The sequence below is a fragment of the Geotrypetes seraphini genome, chromosome 3 (genome assembly GCF_902459505.1).
Source record: "Geotrypetes seraphini chromosome 3, aGeoSer1.1, whole genome shotgun sequence".
Lineage (NCBI taxonomy): Eukaryota > Metazoa > Chordata > Amphibia > Gymnophiona > Dermophiidae > Geotrypetes > Geotrypetes seraphini.
The window spans coordinates 66,107,058-66,131,844 of record NC_047086.1 but is presented as its reverse complement, the minus strand read 5'-3'; the positions used below and the strand labels follow the sequence as shown (position 1 = coordinate 66,131,844).

General features: G+C 43.6%; 1 protein-coding gene across 1 annotated transcript in view; it reads right to left on the bottom strand.

Moving 5' to 3' along the window:
- Positions 1 to 23,348, bottom strand: part of LOC117357880 (collagen alpha-1(XXI) chain-like) — a 381,914-nt gene extending 358,566 nt beyond the window's left edge. The window contains exon 1 of the mRNA XM_033939103.1: positions 23,227 to 23,348. The gene's annotated coding sequence lies outside the window, so the exon portion shown is untranslated. The remainder of the gene's footprint in view (positions 1 to 23,226) is intronic.
- Positions 23,349 to 24,787: the final 1,439 nt, after the last annotated feature.

Genomic DNA, 24,787 nt, shown 5'->3' with positions numbered 1-24,787 from the left:
GGGGGGGTGCTAGTCTTATTCTACACAGAAACTTGTAGACCCATACCATCATTAACTCCTACAAGGTGTGGAAAGCTGAGCAGCATATAGGCTTCTGATAGCCATAGTTTTAACATTTTAGCAGTATAACTCATCCAATCTGCTTTCTCTGAGCTCCCAATATAGATGTCATTTATACCTAAAACTAAGGGGGTGTTCAATCAACACACATGCTAACCTAACACCAGCATGTGTCGATATACAATTTGTTGTTGGTAAAACAACAAAAAACCAAGAGGTCCTAAACTGCTAGCTCATACCAGGCCATCGAGAAGCACATTACGATGCCCTTGTATGGTGACGATGAAAGTCTTGGACATCCAACCTGCAACAAGAGTATGAAAGCTGTTAGCTATTTGACATGTGGGCAATTCATCATAAAGCCTGCTAATGGAATGATATACAGGAGCAACATAGTGAATGAGGCCAAAAACAAAGATAGCTTACCTATTATTCTACCTTTAATACTTGAGCTGCTACCAATAACTTCTTGCTTTGCTGGTCAGGGACATCTGAACTTTAACTTCAGCCTAGAGAAAGAGGCATCATCACATTCACTCACATGAGACAGAGACAGACAGAGAGAGAGAAGCTGTTTGGGGTTCACATAAATATACTCACCATTATCCCAAGAAATGGGCTCTTATTAGGTTGTCCCTGACCACCTGCCCTCTCCTACGCTCTTCTTGCTCAGGTAGAGGCCTGCGTCTAGCTTGGATGTCCTCATCATCGTCACTGTCTTGGACCGGCTCAGGAGGGTCTGGCATCCGTCTTCTCAGCGCTAGGTTATGTAGCATGCAGCAGGCAACAAACATCCTGGACACCTTGTCGGGCCTGTACAGCAGTTGCCCTCCTGAGCGGTGTAGACATCTAAAGCGGGACTTGAGCAACCCAAACGCACGTTCCACGATGGTCCTTGTGGTGTTCAGGGCCCGGTTATATCGCTCCTCCTCTGGCTGTTGGGGACGCACAATTGGGGTCATCAACCATGTCCTCAGGGGATAGGCACGATCACCTGCAAGGAGAAACAATATTAGAAAAGGGGCACATATCTGTTGTCCATTGTTCTGCATCACCTCCAAAGTTAGCCATGACCCTGTGGTAAAATGAGAGAAAGGCGGTTAATGTAGCAAAGCTTTATCTGCAGTAGTACGTTAACTCACCAACCAGCCATCCACCTTGGATTTCACCCCTCTGGAACCTGCCACCTAGGCCAGAGTGGGCCAGGATATAAGCGTCGTGGCAGGACCCTGGAAAGCTGGCACACACATCTGTCACCTCCATGGTAGCACTACAGACCACCTGCATGTTCATGGAATGATATGCCCTCCGGTTCCTAAATTGCCTTTCAGTTTCAGCAGGTGGTCTGAGTGCTACGTGTGTGCAGTCTATAGCTCCCAGGACAGAGGGGAAACGTGCCAGTTGAGCAAAACCCCTCATTGTGCGTTGCCGCTCTGCCTCACTCATTGGAAACTGGATATACATAGCAATACGCCTTAAAAAGACTTCCAAAAACTTATTGATTATCCTGGATACAGACGGTTGACTGATGCCAGCCCCAGCTCCCAGGGGCCTTTGGAAGGTTCCTGTAGCCAAAAACCCCAGGGCTGTAGTTACTTGTACATAAACTGGAAGGGAATGTCCCCTAAGAGTGGTGCGCTCCAAATCCACCTGCAGTTGCTCACAGAGATGAACTATGGTCTCCCGATTAAATCTAAAGAGACCAATACACCGCTCATCTGTCATATCAAGGAAGTTTGCCCTGGGCCTATATACCCTGGGGGCCTGGCGTCGGCGTCGGCCTGGGCCTCTGCCTCCAACCTGGCCACGCCCCAGGGCCACAGCCGGACCTCTTCCTCTACCTCTAACCTGCCCACGCCCCGGGGCCGGGGCCAGGGCCAGGGCTGGGGCCGGGGCCGCCACCAGACCCCTTCCTCTGCGCAGCAATCTATCATGGGCCACCACATGTAAGACAAACTCAAACTCATCAATCATCTCTCAAACCAATACCAGACCAAAGACACAACTGACAAGTACACAACAAAAGGGAGAAGATGGGGGAAAGGAGAAACAATACAATCACAGTACAAAGTCACACTATCACAAATCAACCACCAGAAGCACGAACGCACGGGAGTCTAAAGGAGACAAAATAATGATTTTTTAAAGATCCTTATATACTCTCGACGCCGATGTAGCGTCTGACGTCATAACCGTTACAATTTTGAAATCTATTTGCACAGTCATTGGGTGTGCATAGATCAAATACACCTGTAAATACTTGCAATGATTACCCTTTCTCAAAGCTTGTACCTATAGCCATTTCTGGAGACACCCATTCCCAAGTCCCCAACATAGCTCAGTGCTTAAAAGCACTGCTTGTATCTTCCCCAAAGGTCAGGGGTTCAAGTCCTGACTAAGGTTACCAAAAACAGAATATGATTTTGTTTTTCCACCCACCCATGCATAGCTAAGCTAAAATATGTGAACCTCACTTCCCAATCTTCATTTATTTAATTTACAAATTGTCATTGTGTTTGGGGGAGGTGAAGTTTCATTAGGTTTACATGGTAAGCTTCTAAGCGTTCTGCTGTACTTTTTTGTATAACAGCTATATCGGCGTGGTTTAGGATATAATCTATAGTGTTGATGTAACGCGGAGCGGCTGCTGCAAGCACGCCCAAGCGGCACAAACACGTCATCGCGTTTTTATGCGTTGTGACGTCATAGAATCGCCCGTTCTTCATACGCAGTTATTTCTCCTAAAATGGCTGCCAGGAGACAGCCAAATTTCTCAACAGAGGACTCCAGGCTGCTGGCCAGGCTCTTTTTGGTACATGAGCACCACTATTTTAGAGTGGCAGGCCATCGCAGGTCATACCTGCAGTTCAGGGACTCCTGGAGCCGCCTGACCCGGCGCTACAATCGTAGAGCCTCCTGTCCCAGGGAAGTAAGTATTCCAAGTCAGGCCCTCACAAATAATCATGTAAAATGTAATGATGGAAACCTGTCTCAATCAAATTGTTCATGTTTTTGTGGGTAAATTTTGATTCCTTTTAAAAACTACAATTGTGCATAATAAATCTTTTACATTGAATACTGAAATTAAAGCACATCCCAAAGGAGCAGTAGTAGGATTTCAAATGACAAATTCAGCTCCTAGAAGGCATCTATTCCATTCACAACATGCACACAACTAATTTTTGGGTCACAAGCTTCACATTTGTAATCGAAACATCTTGACATCAACTTTCCCAAAGTGCTGCTATGTCATTTCAAATACCTTAAACACTCCTGTATCAATCTGCTGGTCTAGGGAGATAGTGGCATGACGTTTAAAGTGACAGCGTCAGTACCCTGACGTCAGGGGTTTCAAGCCACGCTGCTCCTTCTGACCAAACTATTTTATTGCCCCTGCTGCATGATTGTAAGCTCACCAGGACATGCTGTAATGTGGGGCAGTGCTGATAGGCTACAGCCTCAGCACCCTGGGGTTGTGAGTTCAATCCCACCTCCTCCTTGTGATGCTGTCCATGTCACCTCACACACCCCCTCCCCCCCCCCCCCCACTGTCCCAGGTACAGTAGAGAGATAGCGATGCCTCCAGCACAGAAAGGGGAAATGCTGGTGTAGGTGAATAAATTCATGTAAAACATGTGGCAGAAGGGGGTGGAGGCAGACACCAAAGCGGATAGGGGCTCTTGGAGGGCAGTGTACTCCATTTTTTGTGCTTATAGAGGTCAATACTTAAGTAAACATGTTATGCCATAGTGCTAGATGGCACTCATCATATCCCTCCCTCTCTGTTCTTTCTTTCTCTCTATTATCCAGGTTGAGGATCTCAGGAAAAGGGGGCGACTGCTGAGGCGCCAGGAGCGGGCCTTCCTTGAGGGGGTGAGGGAGGAAATGCGTGCACAAGCCGGTGAGTAATGAGTCCAGTGTGTGTTTCTTTGTGATCACCAGAATAAATAGATGAAAATGCTTGAGTAGCTGTAAACCATTCTTAATCATAAAATCTGCAGTAAAGCTGCTATTGTGATATCATGTCACAATGGCTTTATGGTGTTCTACTTGCCTCACTTACTTACGCTACATTTTGATGTTTACAGTGGAGTAGGTGCTTTGCATCCTGTTATTAGCATTTGAAGAAAATAACGTAGTAAATAATGTCATGTTCAAAAGTGTTGTGGACATATCTGACTGTATCCTATTTCTCTCTTGTCAAGCAGCAGCGCAGGCACCCCCTCAGGAGGCCCCGCAGGTGATGGAGGGAGCCCCACCCTGGTCCTCGGCAGAGGAGGAAGAGGAGATGGAGGAGGAAGAGGAGGAAGAGGAGATGGAGGAGGAAGAGGAGGAGATAGAGGAGGAGATAGAGGAGGAGGAGGAGGAGGCCTGGCAGCCCTCAGGACCGCCCACACCACCACTGCCCCCTGGACCTCCACCACTGCCCCCACCACTGCCCCCTGGACCTCCACCACTGCCCCCACCACTGCCCCCTGGACTGCCTGCCCCACCACTGCCCCCTGGACCCCCACCGCCTGCCCCACCACTACCTCCAGGACCACCACCACCATCCCCTGTTGGACCTTCCCCTTCCCCCACCCATAGCCCTTCCCCTCACTCTCCTGCCCTTCCTGTTCCCATCCCACCCCCTTTCCTTGCTGTTCCCCCCCAGGAGCAGCCCGACCAGCCTCAGGAGGGGGTGGCCAGGGAGATGGCAGCCTACTCTGCCATCTTGGAGGAGGTGCAGGTATTGAGAGGGTGTGTGGAGAGGATGGAACATGCCCTCTTGCGGCTGATAGCCGAAAGAGGGCATGGTGCCAGCAGCCATACACCCTCTCAATGACTGCACCTCTTCTGCCCCCCTCGCCTGAGGTAGCTCAAGCTGCTCTTGGGGGGCACCCACCCTCTTTCCCTGTGTTATGTGTATGTAAATAGTTATTTAAAAAAAAAGTTTTCCAAGTTTTAAAAAGTTTATATTTTAATTAAAAAGTTGGTTATGGTTTAAACTTTCCTGTGTGGTTTTAACCTTGTAGCATCAGAAGTTTAGTGGACAGAGTCCAAGGTAGATAGGGGTTCAGGAGGGACTGCTGAATGGGCCCTTTTCAATATAACAACAAGGTGACATATAGAAAGTTTGACAATCTTTATTGGGGTCTGTCATTCATTCTATTACCTGCTAGCCACTTTGATGTCAAATCATTGCAGAATCTAGGAAAAAAGTAAGTGAATGCAAGGGTATATGCAACTGTAGGTAGATGACAACATCTCAGCTATGATGTGCAAAGTAAGCCAGTCCCTGTTCCAAAGTAAATGGCTACATAAGGAAGAGAATATAAGTCACTCTGGTAGATTTGTTGTTAAGGAATAGGGTTATTTCTAGTAAGAGTTGGCTCCACACCAGGAGAATCCAAATGAGACATGTGGGTTTTTCTTCATTTCACGGAAGGTGATGGAAGTAAAGGCCAGATACCTCAATCTATCCTCCTGGTTCAGGTGTGGAAACCACAAAGATGCTCACAGCTGCACTGCTCTCAGTACTATAAAAACTCCATCTGACAATACTGCACTTGCCTGTCTAAGACACCTGAAAACAGAAAAGAGGAGAAGCTGGTTTACACAACGTTCACAAACAGGGGGGTTCAACCCCCAAGGTCCTCCCTTCCCTGAAGCAATGTGTTAACCTCATATATGTTGAGCTGTTTAGATGTCACTGTGGTATAGGTGTTAAGGCAATAACCTTAACTTGCTGATGGTGTGGGTTAGTATCACCTGTAATCCTCCACTGCTACTGTTTAGAACTCATGTGAGGGAATAGACTAACTGAAAACAAAAAGTTTGTGTGCATATAACAGCAGGAATGCGTGCCATGGTGTTCTATGAGGCCAACATTATCAATTTACTATTGTTCCTGAAAGTCATTAAGGATACCTGTGTGAAGAGTGACTCAAGAGTAAGCAAATAAAGGTTACCATATATCATTCTCACCTACAACTGTTTGGCTAGGTGCAAACTGGTGTGCTGAGCTGCTGCTCTGGTCTGAAATGAAGAATACAGAGAAACTGTTAACAAAGACCTATGTCTCCTAAATTAAACACTGAAGTTGTGGCAGAACACACACCTAGAAGTAACAGAGCTGCTAACATACCTTTAGAATCCTTATTAAATATGGCAGCCATTAGGCACTCATTAGGAGTTTTCCACCTGAACCATGTTGATTGGATATCCATTGAATGGCAGTGTTCCCCCCCCCCCCCAACATACCCGACCTATTCTTATCAATGAGTTAGTACACAGAACCATTCCTCACCTGATTTTAATTTGCCTGTAATTAGATTCTACAAAGAATTAACTTTAACTCTGAGTAAACCCTCTCAGATGTATGAACACATCCATTTTACTTACATATCCATTTGTGTACCAGCAAAATATATACCAGTATGGTCTTTATCAGTCTTCTCAGTCATTTTTATCAGCCCTGTGGAATGGAGAGTAGGAGATATCAGAAATAAAATAACTAGTATAAACAATAGCACACAATGAAAGGCCATAAAGAGAAGTCACTTTTGGTTGGTTAGTTTCTTTAGTTCTATGATAGTTCAAAGTAGCTTACAAAATATCATTCTCACCTGGACTTACTATCTGAGCTGCTTCTAGAAAAGATAAAACCACATATTAGAATGGCCAGTATTAATGGCTCTGTGGAATAGAGGGAAATGGGAGGCAGAGATAGGGAAAGAAATGTAAAAGACTAAGACAGAGTAAAGTCTGAAACATCTGCATAAGCGATAGGATAGTATAGAAAGGAAACGCTGCTCACCTGGACCTTCTTATACTCATGCACGCCTATGTAGCGTGAGACGTCATCATGGTGGGAAAACTTTCTCTATGCCCATTGGGCGCCGTTCGGGTGCGGTTCCTTAGCCCGCTTCCTAACCACGCCCATCACACCTCATTGGGTGTTGTACAGGGGGTGTTTTTGAACGTGTTCTATAAGTAGCCTGAAAAGATGGCTACACCTTGCAACATGGCTTCAAAGCGAAAATCGAATTTCTTGCATGGAGAGTTGCAGATCCTTGTGGCCCAAGTTGGGGCCAACTATGATTCCCTCTTTGGGAGGGAAGCTGATAGGATTGGGATAGAAGGCCAGCATGCTATCTGGAGAAGAATCTGCAGTGACATAGATGCTGTATACCATCAGGGCCGTGATATAGAGGCTCTGAAAAAACGGTGGCGTGCCCTGCGGAGAGAGGTCCGGCGGAAGCAGGAACGAATTAATGCGCAGGGTCCTTGCGGCAACCTCCAGCTGACTGTCCTGGAGAGTGAGGTGATGGACATAGTGGGTCCTGGAATAGGTCCTGTTGTGGGAGCCATTGATACTTCCCTGGGGCACCAAGGTAACATCACTTTACATAGAAGCCATTGACTTGTTGGTGTTTTTACTCATATTTTATATCTTTCTAAACTACAACAGTACTATACAACCAATGCAATTCATAGTAATATAATAAAAGCCATTGCCTGTTTTGATACTCTTGGAAGCCTAACATGTGGAATACGTTGCTAATGTTCCATATGTTAGCCTGCATAATACCTTGTAAATGACCAGATGTACAGTATTGTGACCTGTGATGCAATTCAAATGATGTTCTCAGATGTTACCGCTTTCAACTAATACCAATGTGTATTTTCTTGTCTTTTTGCAGAGGCGTCCCATCCTCCTTCTGCTGCTGCTAGGGATGAAGGGGATGAGGAGGAGGAGGAGGAGGAAGCAGTGGCTGGAACATCATACGCCACCCCTCCTCCTCAGAACACTGCTACACAAGCTGCACCGGCGCCCCCCCTTCATCCCCACGATGACAACAGGGCAGTAGAGGAGGGGGAAGAGTTGGAGGGGGAAGAAGAGGTGGATGAGGTTGGAGCCCTGGGGGAGGAAGACTTCCATCAGGGTGATGAGCTGGAGGCCCCCCCTGATGAGCTCCACCGTCAATTGGTGGAGGTGGGTAACCACCTCCACCAAAGACAAACTTTGCTCATCAGGGAGGTGGCTGAGATAAAAGAAGCCACACATGTAATGAACCAGCACCTGGCCTCCCTGGTGGCCGAGCAGTCTGCAACACGTGCTGTGCAGACTGCAATCCTGGAAGAACAGGCAGGGACTCGCCGGGCGCTGGAGAACATGTGTGGCATTCTTTCACAACTTCTCCCCCAGCTCATCACCCAGACTGCCTCCCATGGGGATCCTGGACCTCAATCCACCTCCCAGACCTCCTCCAGCCAGGCTCCCACCAGGCAAGGTTCCCCCCCGGCCACCCGTGGCCGGAGTCGAGGCCGTGGCCGGGGAAAGGGAAAAGGAAAGGACCGCCATTAGGACCCACTATGTCCTCTGAACACTCCCAGGCCAGTCATGCCGCATGGACCCTGGGGCTCCGCTGGACCTCCTCTGCATGTACACGCCACAGCCTCTATATCACGGTTCAGTCACTGCAGATCTTTCATCCAGATAGCATCCTGGCCTGAGTGCCAATCTTCATCAGCTTCAACTCCCATCGAGGGCATCATAGTTGGATAATAACTATTACACCCTTCCAAGGATCTGTAGCTCTCCAGGAGCCATGTTGCCGACTTCATCTTAAGGTGCAACCCGTTGCCATCTGTTGGCAGCCTGGACATTTGCCTGACTTCATCTTAAGGTGCAACCCGTTGCCATCTGTTGGCAGCCTGGACATTTGCCTGACTTCATCTTAAGGTGCAACCCGTTGCCATCTGTTGGCAGCCTGGACATTTGCCTGACTTCATCTTAAGGTGCAACCCGTTGCCATCTGTTGGCAGCCTGGACATTTGCCTGACTTCATCTTAAGGTGCAACCCGTTGCCATCTGTTGGCAGCCTGGACATTTGCCTGACTTCATCCTTGTCACAGGAAATGAAAAACTTTTTTCTTTGAACCAGGAAGCATTTAATAATTAATTGCACACAGCACAGCGGGTTCTCTGAAGAAGCCTCCTTGGCAAAACGCGTCTGAACCCTGCCGGACCATCGCTGTATGGACTTTTAAGTTAAGTTTGCTTGCACGTTTTGAAAGTATATTTTTTGGAATCATTGAATACTCACCTATGTTATGGACATGCTAAACAGAATGAAGCACTTTCAATGACCAATCTCTTTAGGGGTTTGTTCCCCATCCTGAGTTTTTTGTATTCCATCCGTGGATTCTGAGCACCATCTGAGTTAAATAAGGTATTAAATACTTCTTCAGGCTTGTTCCCTTTTGTTTTTTGTGGTTGCATCCTATATTATGCATATTTCCATCTATTATGTACAACAGCAAGTCAATGGATTTATGTTTTACAATAAAATCCATCAAATAAATGAAACATATATAGCTGACAGTGTGTTTGTGTTTCAGCTTATATTGTATTCGTTAGGTGCTTCCCAGAGCTACATTGCTGTATCATGTGGTTTACAGAGGTATGTCCCAACAGTGTCATGAACGACCACTAGGCCAGTTAAGGGTTTGAGGATACCCCTAATGGATATGCATCGTGGTAGATTTGATGGCTGACACCTCCATTAGATGCAGGTCTCTCATGCATGCTCATTAGCGCTATCCCTTACAATCCTCTTATCCCACCTTTCACAACCTAGCTCCCTATGCATCAACATCTGTCCCTCTCTTTTGTTATTTTCCTTGATGCATACCAGGGGAGGGGAGGAGAGGGCTGGAACCTACATGCCATCTCTCCATTCCACCTCAAAACCTAGTGTTACTCCCTAATCTCCTTCCATCCCCAGTGGCAACCTTTCACCCTTTCTGTTAGCAAATACCCTTGCATCCCTAATCTCTCCTTGCCTCCATGACATCCTCCACCTCTTGCTTTTATCTTTTCTCATTCAAGACTACTATCCAGCATATCTCTGCTCCCCCCTCCTCCAAGTCTGGCCATATCTAGACACCTCTCCTGCATTCAACTTAAGAATCTCATTAATATGTATCCCATCTGGTGCAGTAGCTGCCTTGGTTGATGACATATTTCCCATATTTAAACAAAGGTTCCCATCCATTCCACATGGAGTTAATTGAATGTTGTAGGCCCCCTCTGCTCTTTCTTTTTGGTGTACTCTGCTACTATGGAAAATGGAGGTGGGGCAGACAATGACATTATGAAAGCAGGGAGAGTGGTGGGTGTGGGCATCTGTGTGTAACCTGACCTGGCCCCTTCTTTTCCCTAACAATTTATTCCCCTCCACACTTAACACAAAATTTAAGTCCCCAACAATCCCTCACACCAACACCCAGAAAAATCCATAAACTAAGGAAATACAGATAATGGGGGAGGGGAGGAGTGTCAAAGGCAGAAGGGAGTATAAAGGAGAACAGGCAAGTCATAGCACAAAGTTTCATCATTGAGGAAACAGAACACCACAAACACCAACTCACATGAGGGGGTCTTACATAGGCAAAATGGCTGTGCCAAAGCTTTCTATATACTAAGCACGCCTCATTAGCGGCGGACGTCATAGAAACCGTTAGGATTCAAATCTAATTGGATGTGCATTGGATGTGGTTTTGCAATATACAGCTGTAGTGACGTTGTAGTCATTTCCTTCACATCTCTAAGCTCTATGTTCTAAACAAAGTTACCTCTATAGCTCTATGCCTTAAGGCATTGCTTTTTTTCATCGTCCATACATCAGGGGGTTCAAGTCTTGAGTAAGGTTAGCAAATAGGTTATATTCATTTCTCAGCCAGGACACCTGGTAACTCTTTAGCCTTGCCTTTACATATCAATATTTTGCTTCAGCTTTTATTATGTGCAGCCCATTGTCTAATAGTTAATGCAACCTGTTCTCTCTCATGCTGAACACCCTCCCCCCACCAAAAACATCCCCCCCTAACTGGATCATTCTTCAACACCTGTCCAAGCCCTCTGAAGTTTGATTTAACTCATAGAAAACAAATATGAAATATGTATTAAAGAATTGCAGCACAAATAACGCCTAAACGGAACAGATTATTTACAGTCCTATATGCATTAGTACAGTGCTCAGAATGAAGATTAGCGTGTAAGAAAAACAGAGCTCCACCTCACATGCATTCAAGCACACTTGGGAATATGGGTTTGGGGCTCAGTGAAAGCAGCGCTTTTAGCCATTGAGCTAACACTCTTTTGTCTCAGCCTACTATGACATTATAGCTAAACTCCTTTTCCCTTAGCACTTCACTAAGATATGATATGACAAGGGAATGAGAGGAATTGGAGGTGTGGGTCAGTGAGGAAAGGCACTCTCTACCAATCGTGCGGCCTTTAAGGGTTCAAATCCCAGCCTGTATTTTACTTGTGGCGTATCAGCTTTCCAGGTGCACTTTGATGATGGTTTCCACTTCTTATAGGAGTTGAATATAACATTTCTCCATTTAAACATGGCATACGTTGTTAGTTTTGATCGTGGTAAAGTATACATTTCTGAAATGGTGAAGAAACAATAAGCGGTATAAGCAAATCCAAACTGCTATAAGCGCAAGAAAGCATTTGTAGCTCAACACGCTAATGCTCCTTTTCTGAGCTTTGCCATCTAAAACTCCCCGGTTTGACTCCCACCTTTGCTCATTTTAATAAGGTCCTCGTTTTTTCCTATTAGATCTTATAACATTTCCCTTTGCAGGCAAACCTATTTTCAACTTACCATGGCTCGGACATCCTAAGCAGTGATAAGCAGCAAGATGACATTTGTGGATCGCCTGGTTAATGTGCTCTCATCACTGCGTAGGATGTCCGAGCCATGGTAAGTTGAAAATAGGTTTGCCTGCAAAGGGAAATGTTATAAGATCTAATAGGAAAAAACGAGGACCTTATTAAAATGAGCAAAGGTGGGAGTCAAACCGGGGAGTTTTAGATGGCAAAGCTCAGAAAAGGAGCATTAGCGTGTTGAGCTACAAATGCTTTCTTGCGCTTATAGCAGTTTGGATTTGCTTATACCGCTTATTGTTTCTTCACCATTTCAGAAATGTATACTTTACCACGATCAAAACTAACAACGTATGCCATGTTTAAATGGAGAAATGTTATATTCAACTCCTATAAGAAGTGGAAACCATCATCAAAGTGCACCTGGAAAGCTGATACGCCACAAGTAAAATACAGGCTGGGATTTGAACCCTTAAAGGCCGCACGATTGGTAGAGAGTGCCTTTCCTCACTGACCCACACCTCCAATTCCTCTCATTCCCTTGTCATATCATATCTTAGTGAAGTGCTAAGGGAAAAGGAGTTTAGCTATAATGTCATAGTAGGCTGAGACAAAAGAGTGTTAGCTCAATGGCTAAAAGCGCTGCTTTCACTGAGCCCCAAACCCATATTCCCAAGTGTGCTTGAATGCATGTGAGGTGGAGCTCTGTTTTTCTTACACGCTAATCTTCATTCTGAGCACTGTACTAATGCATATAGGACTGTAAATAATCTGTTCCGTTTAGGCGTTATTTGTGCTGCAATTCTTTAATACATATTTCATATTTGTTTTCTACTTGAAAACGTTCCAAATCTTTAGGCATTCCTTTGCTTAAACTTATTTGAGTTCATCCTGATATGATACCTAATGAAGCACAGACAGCTCAGTCAAACAGCTGTAGCTCTATCAGTTAGGAGCCCAGCCTATGCTGCTAACATCCAGAGGTTGTGGGTTCAACACCCACCACGTCTTTTAATTGTGGCATATTACTTTGGAAGATGCAGATTGATGAGGTCACAATGAGGTCAGTTTTGTGCAACTGAACACCTCCATTTTGCAATGAGGGAAGCTGGAATGTTAAGGTGTGTATCTGTTTATTCTCTTTTTAAGTGCTGATAATGTGTGCTGGTTTTTCTTTGCTTTCAAAAGAGAGCCGATTGCAGTGCTGTTTGTTGAGACAAAAAAGGGGGTTGTAAAAGCCATGGGAATATTATATTATGGTTTGGGCTGAAATGTGGTTTGTTATCCATGCAATATAATGTGTTCCATTGTTATGGTGTCATTCTATTTATTAGGACAGAGAAAAGATGAAACATACCTATTGAAATTTACTATTGGAATTATTGATACAAAATACAGCAGACGTCTGCCTCGCGTGTAACAAAGAGCCGCAATTACGATAGTTGAAACGGCATTGAAATCCAAGTTAGACCAGGGTTTTTTACGTCTACATAATTCACGAGAGTTAGACGCACGCGTTCGCCCAAGTAGCGCCTATCCAGCGTCCCCACTTGGCACGCCCATAGACCGCCCACGGAACGCCCACGTCCAGAGCTGCAGACGGGACTATGCTTTCGATAGACGTTAGTTCCTTATGTACTACCTAGGGACGTCTATGTGTCGTCTATTACCCAATTAACATTAATTAAGACCCTTAACTCCATGATTATTCACTTATATCCGACGTCCAAAGCACGCCTAAGTTAAACGCAGTAATAGAGAATTTAGGCCTAAAGGAGCAATGGATCAACCATCCAACTACAGACCCAGAGCCTCAATACCACTTTGTCAAACTAATGGAAGGCCTGGTAGCCAAACTCTTCACTAACTACCTAGAAGACCACAACATACTCCACCCTACACAATCTGGCTTCATAACCAACTACAGCACAGAGACACTACTGGGTTCCCTCATAGACACAGCTGGACAACACCTCAGCACAGGTAGAAAAATGTTAATTATACAACTGGATCTCACTGCAGCATTTGACCTGGTGGACCACAACATCCTACTCAAATACTAGATATAATAGGAATCACAGACAAGGTTCACACATAGTTTCAAGGATTCCTATAATCCAGAACTTACAGAGTAAAGTTGAACAAAGAAAATTCAGAACCATGGTCCAACCCTTGTGGTGTACCCCAGGGATCTCCACTATCCCCCAACTCTCTTAAATCTCCACATTGCATTCCTCGGCACCTGCCTGGAAAATTTAGGCTTAACCTCCTATAACTATGCAGACAACATTCTCCATGACAGACACACTACACAGGACACTTGAAGCAGTAGCAACATGGATGAAAAATCACAAACTGAAACTGAACCCAGACAAGACAAAATTCATTCTCCTCGAAAATAATAAAAACCCAACCATAACAAATCTAGTAATAAACTCAATCACATACCCCATACAACCTACTCTAAAACAATAGACAGATGCTGTACTATGCAACCACAAATCAACAAAACAATACAAAAATCATTCGCGGTCTTGAGAAACTTGAGGCAAGTTCGAAAATTTTTCAAAAGAACACAATTCCAGCTCTTGGTCCAGTTCCTAGTCCTAGGTCTTCTAGACCAGTGGTTCCCAACCCTGTCCTGGAGGACCACCAGGCCAGTCAGGTTTTGAGGATAACCCTAATGAATATGCATGAGAGAGTTTTGCAAATAATGGAAGTGACAGGCATGCAAATCTGCTCAATGCATATTCATTAGGGCTATCCTGAAAACACGACTGGTCTGGTGGTCTTCCAGGACAGTGTTCAGAACCACTGTTCTAAACTACTGCCCCACAACCATGACAAAACAACTACAAACAATTCAAAACATAGCGCTAAGACTTATCTACTCACTGAGGAAACACGACCACATCACGGCGGCTTTTGACTAAAAAGATGGGTTTGATGATTAATACTGATATATACCTTATATCAGACCCATAAAGAAATTCAGCTTCAACCAGTTTTTAGTGCACGCGCTACATGGCTAGAACTAACGCCAGCTCAATGCTATTCCACGCGTTAATGCCCTAACGCGGCTTAGTAAAAGGAGTCCTAAGTGTCATATTTCTACGACATGTCAAAGGCTGGATTAAGTTCTGGCACCTAACTGTTCGCAGTTAGGCACATAACTCCTACTATTCTATAACCTGCATGCCTCATTCCAATCATGTCCCTAAGGTGCCCATGTCCCTCCCATGTTCCTGCCCCCCAGAAGTTGTGAGTGATTAAAATCACCTAAAGCCAATAATTGGTTGTTAACTTCAAATAACAGCAAATTTTTAGATTGATTGATAATTGACTATTGAAAGCTTCTATACCACTACCAATGATTGGGGAATCAGTTCAGAGTAGTTTACATGAGCTTCTGTAATGGAGTTACAATACAGAGTTAGCGTTTTCTGAGATGGTTTTCAATAGAAACTAATTAATCATCCTATGTATATACACTTATAATACTAGTATCGTGTATTATGTTCATCTTAGATTTACATGCATCCTGATAATTCTAGTTATCTATATTTTGTTTGTTTATCATATCATCAGCAATTCTGGGTGTCTCTACTGTGTTCACCCTATCATGTTCCTAGTGGGGACTATCCAGCTATCTCTTCTATGTTGAATTATTAGTTAGAGTAGTCTTTGAAGAGGATGGTCTTTATCCCTTTCTTGAACTTTCTGGTGTCCTCTTCTAGTTTTAATTCCTTCAGAAGGGAGTTCCACCACCTTTAAACCATTACTGAGAATATTCTTCTCCTGACGCTTTTGTATTTGATGTCTCTGAAGGAGGATACTTCCAGCAGGTATTCTTGGCTTAAGCACAGGGTACGTGCTGGCATTTGGCAATGTAGTCTGACTGCTAGATTAATGATTTTGTGTGTCAGCAGCAAGATCTTGATTTTCACCCTGCTGTCGATCGGGAGACAGTGTAACTCTTTCAGTAGTGGGATGGCGCTCATCGGCATCGATTTTTCGCAGTAGAAATCTTGCTGCTGCATTTTGTACCATTTGAATCTGAGTGATCATGTACTTCGGAATGTCCAGCAGGATTGCATTGCAGTAGTCAAAGATTGAGAGAACTATATTAAGTTTTGTGCACAACTGATCTTATTCTATAAATTGCATGTGCAAATTTGTACATTAAGCCTAAATCTGGGTGCAGAAAGTTATAGAATTCCGGTCCTCAAAATCTACAGGCAGGCCAGTTTTTCAGGATACCCACAATGGAACGTGCATGAGAGAGATTTGCATACCAAGAAAGCAGTACAGACAAATCTCTCTCATGCATGTTCATTGTGGATATCCTGAAAACCTGGCCTGCTTGTAGATCTTGAGGACCGGAATTGGGCAGCCCTGTGCTAGTATATATAACTGTATTAAGGGCCTTTGCAATAGTTTTGCAGTTACCGGATAGTAAACCAGGGCTAAGTGCTTTCCATTTTAGGGGCCATTTAATGGACAGAGAATGGGTTTGGAAAGCATTTTGACCCTGTTTCTATAAAAGCCACCTACAGTTAGGCACCTAGATTGGTATGTCTAGCCGACCTTGGCACCTAACTTAATTTTTTTTAATTGGCTTAGAGTGCTGCTAATTGAAAGCACCATTAAAAGCCAATTAAACACAATTTTAAAAAATTAATTTGCTAGTAGGTGCCTAACTCAGTAGGCGCCTACCACTTCAAGGTAGACATCTACCTTGAGGCGCCTACCAGTGCCTACATGGCAAGTAGGCACGGTTAGGGGTAGATTCAGACCAGAGTTTGGGCATGGAATGACTTAGGCACTGGAAGGCGTCCTTATGCACACTCATTTAGGCCAAGAAAACCCTGGCCTAAATGGCAGCGTGCCTAAGGATTCAGTGCCTCCTGGTGCCGCTAGGAGCGATTCTATAAACAGCACCTAGCGGTTGATTGACAACCATGCCAAACGTTGCCTAGTAGTTAGACGCTATTTACAGAATCAGGGCCTTTATGGTTATTACACTGAAAAATACTGCACGCTAATCAGAACTTTTGCAGTTAGTGTGGGAACAGGAGATGCTAAATGCTTCCTTGCTGTTCCAAGAAAAGTATTGTTTGGTAGTTGCAAATTGAACATGGTGCAGCATTACATAGTAACATAGTAACATAGTAGATGGCGGCAGATAAAGACCCGAATGGTCCATCCAGTCTGCCCAACCTGATTCAATTTAAATTTTTTTAATTTTTTCTTCTTAGCTTTACCCAGTACTGTGCTTGGGTTCCAACTGCCAAAATCTCTGTTAAAACTTACTCCAGCCCATCTACACCCTCCCAGCCATTGAAGCCCTCCCCAGCCCATCCTCCACCAAACGGCCATACACAGACACAGACCGTGCAAGTCTGCCCAGTAACTGGCCTTAGTTCAATATTTAATATTATTTTCTGATTCTAAATCTTCTGTGTTCATACCACGCTTCTTTGAACTCAGTCACAGTTTTACTCTCTACCACCTCTCTCGGGAGCGCATTCCAGGCATCCACTACCCTCTCCGTAAAGTAGAATTTCCTAACATTGCCCCTGAATCTACCACCCCTCAACCTCAAATTATGTCCTCTGGTTTTACCATTTTCCTTTCTCTGGAAAAGATTTTGTTCTACGTTAATACCCTTTAAGTATTTGAACGTCTGAATCATATCTCCCCTGTCTCTCCTTTCCTCTAGGGTATACATATTCAGGGCTTCCAGTCTCTCCTCATACGTCTTCTGGCGCAAGCCTCCTATCATTTTTGTCGCCCTCCTCTGGACCTCTTCAAGTCTTCTTACGTCCTTCGCCAGATACGGTCTCCAAAATTGAACACAATACTCCAAGTGGGGCCTCACCAATGACCTGTACAGGGGCATCAACACCTTCTTCCTTCTACTGACTACGCCTCTCTTTATACAGCCCAGAATCCTTCTGACAGCAGCCACTGCCTTGTCACACTGTTTTTTCACCTTTAGATCTTCAGACACTATCACCCCAAGGTCCCTCTCCCCGTCCGTGCATATCAGCTTCTCTCCTCCCAGCTTCCTTCCTATTATTAATCCCCAAATGCATTACATATGCAGCTTCCACACAGTAAAGTCCCATGTTTTGCCACAGAATCTGCAAATTTAACCACAATTTAGTAAAAGAGCTCCTATATTTTTTACAGTCATCTCTAGTCATAAGAACATAAGAATAACCTTACTGGGTCAGACCAATGGTCCATCAAGCCCAGTAGGCCATTCTCACAGTGGCCAATCCAGGTCTCTAGTATCTGGCCAAAACCCAAAAAGCAGCAAGCAGTGGCTTTCCCCATGTCTTTCTCAATAACAGACTATGGACTTTACCTCCAGGAAATTATCCAAACCTTTCTTAAAACCAGCTACGCTATCCGCTCTTACCACAACCTTTGCTAATGCGTTCCAGAGCTTAACTATTCTCTGAGTGAAGAAATAGTTCCTCCTATTGGTTTTTAAAAGTATTTCCCTGTAACTTCATCAAGTGTCCCCTAGTCTTTGTAATTTTTTTTTTTAAGTTCAAGTATTTTTATTAAGTTTAAAATAGATAAACAAAGTATACAAATATTGGCTAAAACATAAAACAAATCAACTGTACAAATCATGCATATTATATGTATAAAATGTATATAGCAGATATATAAAACCAGTACACGCATTATCAGTAAATGGTAAGCATGCAGACATACAAACATATAAGAGAACTTCCAATGAGCAACACATAATAATTAAGAAGAGATGATCAGTATAATCTTTATAACATACGATCTAAAATACAGATTGTCAATGGTCTAAATTACAGTAAGATTGGACCAAACTCCAGATTTAAAGGTATGATCTATTGGAGTGAAGTTTTTCTGCTCTTACGCTTTCAAATTTGCTAGTAATACAAACTGTGTTCCACCATACTATGAATTCTACCATAGATAAATTCTTCCAGCAATGTAAAATGTTTTGGATAGTCAGAAACAGTAGAATATTAAGTAAACGAGTGTTGGGCTCCGTTAGGGGTTGTGTGAGGCCTTGTCCTCCTAACACAATAATTTTGAAATTTAACGGTTCTTGGATCTTTAGTATGGAGGTGGGCTGGGAGGTCCGGCAGGGGTTCAGAGGTGTGGCTGGCAGGAATAATTGGGCATCTCTCCTGCCAGTGAAGAGTTTAATCGTGCTGGGTGTTTGGGGAGGGGGGGTGGAGGATGGGCAGCAGGAGTGATTGAGCGTCCCTCCTGCTGCTGAAGAGTGTGATCAATAATGTGGGGGTTCGCAGGGGGGTGTCTGGCAGGAGGGATTGGGCATTCCTCCTGTTGGGGGAATATTCGGGGAGGGATCATTACAGGTGCGGGGAGACGGGTTGACTGGGCCGCTGAGCTGATTGCGGCAGCCACAAACAGCTCAGCAGCCCAATTCGGAACTTATACCTGTTTCGACTTGGTCTAATCAAAACGTATCAGTTCTGTCTGGCAACCTGTCAAACATTTTTGATTATGGCTGCCAGATGACTAAGTCTAGGTCGGCCCACCTCCTGCCCTATCCACTCCTCCAAAAATACCCCTTTTCACTCTGGGCATACAGAGGCTGTGAAAAGACCTAAGTTGGATTTAGATACTGTACGTCTAAAACCAGTTTTGATTATCGGTTTGGATGACCTGTCTTTTTGATTGTCCAGGGGTAAATGGAAACACAGTATGTATTCCAAAGTCTATATTTACCAGAGTAATACATTTATTACTAAAGATTAAAATCTCCACAGAAATGAATGCGAGTGAATAATACCGGACAGCTCATCAAGAGAGAAGCATGAAATGCATTGCACAGATTCCATAAGGTCATTGAAACAACAGAAATGGATCTGGATCATTGGTAAAAAGCAATCTCATGTAACAACTGCTAATAATTTGGGCAAAGTTGATTAGGAAATAAATGAAATAAAACAAAAATGTTGTTTACTGCAAACTTCTGAAAATCTGTAATTCTGGTTTGGACAATTGCCAGGAGGAAGAAGTCCATAGTCTGCTGTTGAGACAGATATGGGCGAAGCCGCTGCTTTCCCGTGGATCAGTATCATGGAATGTTGCTACTGTTTGGGTTTCTGCCATGTACTTGTGACTTGGATTGGCTACTGTTGGAAAGAGGATACTGGGCGAGATGGAGCACTGGTATGACCTAGCATGGCTTTTCTTATGCATGCCACAAAATGAAAAATGCATGATAATGTTCTCACCTAATACTGGGCTGCTTTTACTACACAGCGCTAGAGGTTTCTAGCACAGGCTGGTGAGGCAAATGCTCCCACACATAGAATTTTTATGAGTATCAGAGCATTTACCTCACCGGCCCACACTAAAAGCCTCTAGTGCCGTCTAGTAAAACCCAGCGATTATTAGCCCAATAAAAGTTCTCAATGAACATTAAGCCTACAGTTACCAAACGGACAGATTTCCCCAGACATGTCTTCCTTATGAGGACAAGTCCAGGAGTCCAGACGGCTTTTCAAAACCCAGCACTTTGTCCAGGTTTTGAAAAGCTTCCAAAAAATCACCGTTTGCCCTCTTGCCTGATGAGAGAAGGCAGCAGGGGGCAGGGCTAGGGCAGGATTGGGGGTGGGACTGGGGCATAATGGGGCGGGGATGGATGGAACTGGGTGGGCCTGGGGGGCAGGTCTAGGGTCCATATTTTCCATTTGGAAAATCTGGCAACCCTAACTAAATACCCAATACTGACAATATTATATTTTCCCATATTATTTTCATGTAGAGTTGCTTTTTTTTTTTTTTTTTTTTAAGAACATAAGAATTGCCGCTGCTGGGTCAGACCAGTGGACCATCGCACCCAGCAGTCCGCTCACGCGGCAGCCCCCAGGTCAAAGACCTGTGCCCTAACCGAGACCAGCCCTACCTGCATTCGTTCTGGTTCAGCAGGAACTTGTCCAACCTTGTCTTGACACCCTGGAGGGTGTTTTTCCTTATAACAGACTCCGGAAGAGCGTTCCAGTTTTCTACCACTCTCTGGGTGAAGAAGAACTTCCTTACGTTTGTACGGAATCTATCCCCTTTTAACTTTAGAGAGTGCCCTCTCGTTCTCTCTACCTTGGAGAGGGTTAACAACCTGTCTTTATCTACTAAGTCTATTCCTTTCATTATCTTGAATGTTTCTCATCATGTCCCCTCTCAGTCTCCTTTTCTAGGAAAAGGTGCTAGTGCATACAGAGCTATCCTTAAGGGTGAGCACACAATAGCCATGCCCCTGCAACTGGCCAGAGTCTACGAAAAGGCATCATTATAAATATTGCATCAGCCCTTAGAACACATCTCTGGTTAAGAAAAGAATGCAACAATCAAAATGGTACAAATCCCTGTACAGAAACTATAGGCTCACTAAACACCTGTCCTCTGCCACATATGCAATATATCGATATCACAAAAACTCAAAAAAAGGAAGAAACCCAAACAAGAAAAAAACAACAATCTTCCCTGACCCTACAAAAAGGATGCGGGGGAGAGACACTGTAGCCACAAGAAGTAGCAAAATGTATCAATCAATATGTGTAGTGTGGTGTGTAGTAAGCGGGGAGTTCTCAGTCACACAGCTAGCAACAGGGATTACACAACCCCTGATGCACCAGCTGTCACATCAGTGTGCCCATATGGGCACCCCTGGGACAATCTGCCCCCCCCCCGCCCCTCCTTACTACGTCACTGATCAATGCTATAGAATAGCAAGTAGGGTACTCCAATCATCTTCAATTATTGATAGTTAACACTTTGTTACTTAATTTCTGCACGCATCTATCCCGCATGGTCAAATTTGGGTGCACAAATGTTGACAACCTATATAGAATCTGGGGATCCAATTGGGCATTTGAGGTGTGCAGAGCCTGGGCCATTTTGTTAATACTTGTGCACCATGAGTCAATTGTGGCAGGCAATGGACCACTAAGTACTTTCTGGGGGGGGGGGGGGTTAGCCTTGCTTATATATTTTTAAGACAATTCATTTTTATTTTAAAATTATATCAGTTTGAGTATACTGTGTAAATGGTGCATTCATAGCCCAAAGAGGAAAAGACAGATGCTGCTACTACTATGGCGGCCTCTGCTGGACAATGAGTAGTGCTGTAGGAGCACTTTGAAAAAGGCACATCTCCAGCCCTCATCAAACTATCCAAACATGCCTTTTGAGGGGAAAACACTAAGACAACAGGATTAAGAGATACAACTTTTTTCATGACAACAGTTCTCCAGATCTACTAAGAAACAGAGAAATAGTTTGGATAGCCTCTTCTGATGTAGTAATTGTTTGTATATGAAAATTATTAGCATGTCTCTGCACTCACCAGAACTCAGATCTGTTATGCTGGGATTAGTGCCTGCTCTGTGTTTTCTAATCTAATGCTATACACTTGAGCAGATTTTGAAACAGTATGACACTGTTTTCCTTTTAGTTTATGTTAGCAACATAGTAACCAAATTTTGGCCAAAAGCTTAAAATAATATATCTAACCCATGCACTCTCCACTCTTTCTTTATCGAGTCTTCTTGGGCTTAGCTGGACTGATTATGGAGATGCTTTAGGGAACCAGTCAGCTATATATAATTCCCAGGGAAGGTACCAAAGTTAAATTAAAATGATGATGTGTATTGCTTTGTCCTGTAGAACATTTATTTCTCACCTAATATATTCTAATGGGAGGTTGAGGGGAATAGTTTATTTGTCCAACACATTCCTCAGCAAAGTTTTCAAGTTAGTATAAACACATTTCCTAGCAGCATAGAGACTCTGGTTCCATTAAATTAATCTGATCATCTACAAGAGAATTTGTGAAATAAGAGAACTGTTCTCCATACTGATGATTCTGTTTTTTCCTGTTCTGCAGGAGGATGTCAAACTTCTCTGCTACCATGCTAAAATCAAGCACTTATCAACTGGGCTCCTCTTTTTCATAAGCAGCTGTAAACCATTACAATTGCATCTTGCTGCAGTACAAAGGACCTATGTGCAGTTAAAATGCACATCAATATCTTTTCTTCCGTTTTCATTAGACCTGAGAAAAACTGATTTGCCACAGTACAAAACAGTGGTGCCCAAACTCCCCCAAATGAATAGAGGCTACACTAATCCAGATACTCAGGAAAATTTCAGGAGTATGAGCTTGTAAGGCTTAACACAGATAAGGAAACAAGGGGGAAAAAATACTGTTCACAGAATTACTCTATGCTCACCACTGCAAAAATTGAATTATTGCAGCCCAGGTTACATGGAGAACACCTGCTCCGGTCCTGCACTGCAGAGTTATACAGTTTGCTGGCCATTAAAGGAAACTATCAAAAAACAAAAAACAAAAAACCAAGCACTTCAGGGCAACTTTCTCTGATTCTTCTGGCTTCAGGATGTCTAAGAACAGCTTAAACCCAATTATATGTAAAGTTTTGATGAAGCTGAAGAAATCATATCCTTACCTGGTAAACTTATTGTTAAATAGAAGTTTTGCTTTTGCAGCAGAGATGGCTTTCTGTTTGTTCATGGATAGAAAAAATCAAATTTGAAACCCCTCCAGTGCTGTGAGCCTGTCTCTCATCAGCCTGTTCTGGGAATCTCTCCCTCCTGTTCCTTCTTCTTATAGCAGAGTAAAACTATCCATCAACTTCAAAATACATCATTAGCGCCATCTAGTGCTTCTAATTCATAGAAGAACAACATTAGAATTCTTCCTTTCTTCTGCTGTGTATTTCTGAATAGATATATTAACATTTGGCTAAATATTATTTTGACTCCAAATATTGCTTCTGTACTAGAAAATAGCCTGACTCTTTTCCTCTTTTGTAAAGCATGAAATTGTTTACTACTAGTACTAATACTACAGCAGGCAATTCTCCAAAGTTGGGCAGCTGGATGATACATACTGAGCGTGAAATCTATAGTGGAAATTACATGTGGAATTGCTGTTATAGAATACTAGTATATGTTCTCAGTTAGAAACATAGAAACATAGAACATAGAAAGATGACGGCAGAAAAGGGCTACAGCCCATCAAGTCTGCCCACTCTACTGTCCCACCCCATTAAGTCAGAGTGATGCTCTTAACTCCACGCGCTTAACTCCACGACCCTACTGTATATGTCCTGTCTGTCTGTCCAAATTAGATTGTAAGCTCTGCTGAGCAGGGACCGTCTATTACTTGTTAAATGTACAGTGCTATAGAAATGATAAATAGTAATAGTAGTAGTAGACACAAGCAGGTACACTGGTTAACTTAGTAACATGTAAAAATCTGTGTTTCTCAACTTTTTCAAGCCAAGTACCCCCTAAGCCTAACAAATACCAACTGAGTACCCCACCCAAGCTCCACCCCAGAACTGCACAAACTCCGCCCCCGACTCCACCAAAATTCCACCCCTGACTCCACCCCCATAATAATAGCACTAATTGTAATGCAGTTTCTTCCATCCAATTTTTATATTCACACAATATAATCTTATTAATACATAATGGTAACCACAAAATTTAAAAAAAACAAACCACAAAGCATACTGTACAAAGAGAAAATGTTAATTATCATTTATATTGAGGGGGTTTTCAAACAGGTCAAGGCAGATGACTTTAAAATATGCAATCAGTAACAACTATGGAAAAAATAGACAAATATAGAGCAGAATATAGACAGCAGATATAAATTCTCAAAACTGACACATTTTGATCACTAAATTGAAAATAAAATAATTTTCCTACCTTTGTTGTCTGGTGATTTCATAAGTCTCTGATTTCACTTCCTTCTGACTGTGTATCCAATATTTCTTTCTTTCTGCCTCCTGCATGCTTTCTCTCCTCCAGACCTCATTCCATTCCCCAACCAACATCTATCTCTGTCCTGCCTCCCTGCCCCACCCCTAAAGTCAACCCTGCCACCCGACACTATCCCCCCAATATTTTTTTCCTCTCTCTCCCTGCCTGCCCCCACTCCCCACCCCAGAAGCCAACCCTGCCACCCGACACACTCCATTCCCCCCAACTTTTTCTTCC